Below are 3,920 nucleotides of genomic sequence, written 5' to 3'. Positions count from 1 at the left end.
ATCACAGACTACAAACTTCAGTATAGGTTACACCCTAACATACACAAAATAAAAACAAGCAACTGAATTAATAAGCAACACCACAATAAATGAAGAAAACATTGAAGTTGTTAAGAATTAAATTTTATCTGATCGACAATCAGGGAATCAAATGACATAGTGCATCAGTAAATCTGCTGCAAAAGACCTCTTTAAAATGTTTAAAGGCAGAGGTGTCACTTTAAGGCACACCTGAACCAATCACTGGTATTTCAATCGTCTCATTTGTACGTCACAGTTTGATGGTGAAAATGGAAGACTGAAAAAGAATTGATGCCGTTGGGGTTTGGTGAAGAATATTGAATATATCATAGATTTCTAGAAGGATGAACAACTCCATTTAAGAGTATGTCATAATGCTCTTTAGGGGCAGGAATGGTGAGAAATCATCTCACTTCTTTTGCACATATCATCAGGTGGAAGCAGTCCCTTAAGAAGGACATCATGCTTGGCAAGTAAAGAGACAGATTGACACAATGGCTGCAACAATGAACTCAATGAGAACAATAATTTAATTATGAGGATGACACAGGACTGCACAGAGTTTTGGTTGATTGTACATAGAATCACTCAATGGCACCTAACAACAACAACAACAAAAACCAAAAATCTTTTCAAAGGATTTTTTTTTCATAGTCTTCAAACTAGCATCCTACCTCTTAAACATTATACCACCATGGTTCCATACACTATTTCCACTGAATCAATAGGCCCACAGAGACCCTGTAAGTCACAGTAGAACTACCTCATAAGTTTTCTAAGGTTATAAATCTCTAAAGAAGTAGACTGCCACATATTTCTCTATAAAGCCAAACCAAACTCACTGCCATCAAGTCAATTTTGACTCACAGCAATCTTTATTTCCCCTTCTCATTAAACTTTGTTTTAATAGATCTCAAAATCTTGTGCCACATATTTGGTCAAGTTGTTTTTCTTTGAAAAAGTACTGATTTTAAAAACTAATAACTGAAAACTGCCGCACAAAAAGAAACAAATGGTCCACAAACACTCTTTTCCTTCTGCATGTTTTACGATGCAGTGTCGTCATCAACCAGTCTTTACTATGAAACGTAAATGGCCAATTGAGACAAACAATGCTGAGAACATTCTTCCATCCCTGCTTAAGACTGGAGTGGCAGGTGTGATGGGTAATATTCATTTAGCCTTCTGAGCCTTCTGCACAGACTTAGTGACCTTGCTAGCTTCAACAGCCTTTTTGCCCACTGCCTTGATGATACCCACAGCAACTGTTTGTCTTGTGTCTCAGACAGCAAAACGACCCAGAGGAGGATAGTCAGAGAAGCTTTCCACCCACATGGACTTGCCAGGCACCATATCAACAATGGCAGCATCACCAGACTTCAAGAATTTGGGGCCATCTTCCAACTTCTTGTCAGATCGGTGATCATCTTCTCTTTGAGCTCAGCAAACTTGCAAGCAATGTGGGCAGTGTGACATCCGGCACAGGTGCGTGTCCAGCACTGATCTGGCCTGGATGGTTCAGGAGGATCACCTGAGCAGTGAAGCCAGCTGCTTCCATTGGTGGGTCATTTTTGCTGTCACCAGCCACATTACCACGGCAAACATCTTTGACTGAGATGTTCTTGACATTGAAGCCCACATTGTCCCCAGCAGAGCTTCACTCAAAGCGTCATGGCGTATTTCAACAGACTTCACTTCCGTGGTAACATTGACTGGAGCAAAGGTGACCACCATGCCAGGTTTCAGAACCCCACTTTCCACTCTGCCCACAGGGACAGTCGCGATACCACCAATCTTGTAGACATCCTGGAGAGGCAGGCACAGGGGCTTGTCAGTTAGGCGGGTTGGTGGCAGGATGCAATCCAAATTCTAGCAGTGTAGTCTCACTGGCATTGCCATCCTTACGGGTAGCCTTCCACCCCTTGAACCAAGGGATATTAGCACTTGGTTCCAGCATGTTGTCACCATTCCAACCAGAAATTAGCACAAAAGCTACTGTGTCGGGTTATAGACAATTTTCTTACTGTAGGTGCTGACTTCCGTAACAATTTCCTCGGATCTCTTCTGGCTGTAGGGTGACTCAGTAGAATCCATTTTGTTAACACCAACAATTAGCTGTTTCACACCCAGTGTGTAAGCCAGAAGGGCATGGTCACGGTGAGCCCGTTCTTGGAGATACCAGCTTCGAATTCACCCACACCAGCAGCAACGATGAGGACAGCCTGTGATGTTCCTGTAATCATATTTTTAATGAAGTCTCTGTGTCTGGGGGCATTGCTGATGGTCACATGGTACTTGCTGGTCTCCAATTTCTACAGGGAGATATCAATGGTGATGCCATGCTCCCGTCGGCTTTCAGCTTATCCAAGACCCAGGCAGACTTGAAGGACCCCTTCCCCATCTCAGCAGCTTCCTTTTTGAATTTTTCAATGGTTCTCTTGTCAATCCCGTCACATTTGTAAATCAGGTGACCAGTTGTGGTGAACTTACCAGAATCAACGTGTCCAATGATGACGATGTTAATATGGGTCTTTTCCTTTCTCATTTTGGCTTAGGTTTTTGTGATTGTTTTCACCAACACCTATATTCTGGCCACAAACCCGTTGCGAAAAGCGATTTATAGCAATCTTATAGGACAGAATAGAACTCCCCTGTCAGTTTCAGAGACTGTAACTCTTTAGAGTAGTAGGAGCCCATCTTTGTGCCACGGAGTGATTTCAAACTGCAGACCTGATAGTTAGCAGCCCACAGCATAAACACTATCATAGAGTGAGCTGTGTATTTATTTATCTTTAAGTCTTCATAGGCGATTGGTGATGGTATAGTGGTATATGTCTTTCCTACCACACAGGACACCCAAGTTTGGTTCCTGACCATTTTATCGCCTGTACCGTTGTCATCCATTGGCGGAGGACTGCCGGTTGCCATAATGCTTCCTGACTACTATGGACTGGGAAGTAGGCTTGGTGATCTGCTTCAGAAAACCAGCTAAAGGAAAGCCTGCAGAGCAGACTGGTCCCACCCCACTACGAGGTCCCACCCCACTACGAGGTCCCACCCCACTACGAGGTCCCACCCCACTACGAGGTCCCACCCCACTACGAGGTCCCACCCCACTGTGAGGTCCCACCCCACTGTGAGGTCCCACCCCACTACGAGGTCCCACCCCACTACGAGGTCCCACCCCACTGTGAGGTCCCACCCCACTGTGAGGTCCCACCCCACTACGAGGTCCCACCCCACTACGAGGTCCCACCCCACTACGAGGTCCCACCCCACTACGAGGTCCCACCCCACTGTGAGGTCCCACCCCACTGTGAGGCCCCACCCCACTACGAGGTCCCACCCCACTGTGAGGTCCCACCCCACTACGAGGTCCCACCCCACTATGAGGTCCCACCCCACTGTGAGGTCCCACCCAGTGTGAGGCTGGGACCACTCGGTGCTCACTAACAAGACACACCCCAAATAGTAGATACAATTTACTAGTCATTTTAGACTACCTCTGTTTGCAGTGGTAATCCTATCATTTCCCCTATGTCTTGAATTAAAAGAAGAAATGTAATTCTTACTGATGGACAATATATGGAGGTAGCAGATTGGAAATTGTTCTGGAGTTTACTGTGCTCAATGTGAGCTGATCAAGAAAATTTAAACAATCAGCCATGAGGGCATGGGTTTTATATCCAAATTCTTTGGGTGTGAGTCCTCATATGTCAGTTATTAACTATGTATATTTAACTCAGTTTATCTATCCCTTCTGTCCTTCAATTTTCTCATCTTTAAATAGGGAAAATAATAGTATCTTCTATATTATGTGGTAAGGATTAACCAAGTAAAGCTTCCACATATTTTATTACTTTCAAAATACTATAAATTGGGTACCTTAGAAGAACAGG

General features: G+C 44.4%; 1 pseudogene; it reads right to left on the bottom strand.

The window, feature by feature from the left end:
• Positions 1–1,167: 1,167 nt before the first annotated feature.
• On the bottom strand, positions 1,168–2,566 carry LOC142451138 (elongation factor 1-alpha 1 pseudogene; annotated as a pseudogene).
• Between the last annotated feature and the right edge of the window lie 1,354 nt (positions 2,567–3,920).

The sequence above is a fragment of the Tenrec ecaudatus genome, chromosome 6, assembly GCF_050624435.1.
Source record: "Tenrec ecaudatus isolate mTenEca1 chromosome 6, mTenEca1.hap1, whole genome shotgun sequence".
Lineage (NCBI taxonomy): Eukaryota > Metazoa > Chordata > Mammalia > Afrosoricida > Tenrecidae > Tenrec > Tenrec ecaudatus.
The sequence above is the reverse complement of the archived record's forward strand: the minus strand, read 5'-3'. Positions and strand labels throughout refer to the sequence as shown.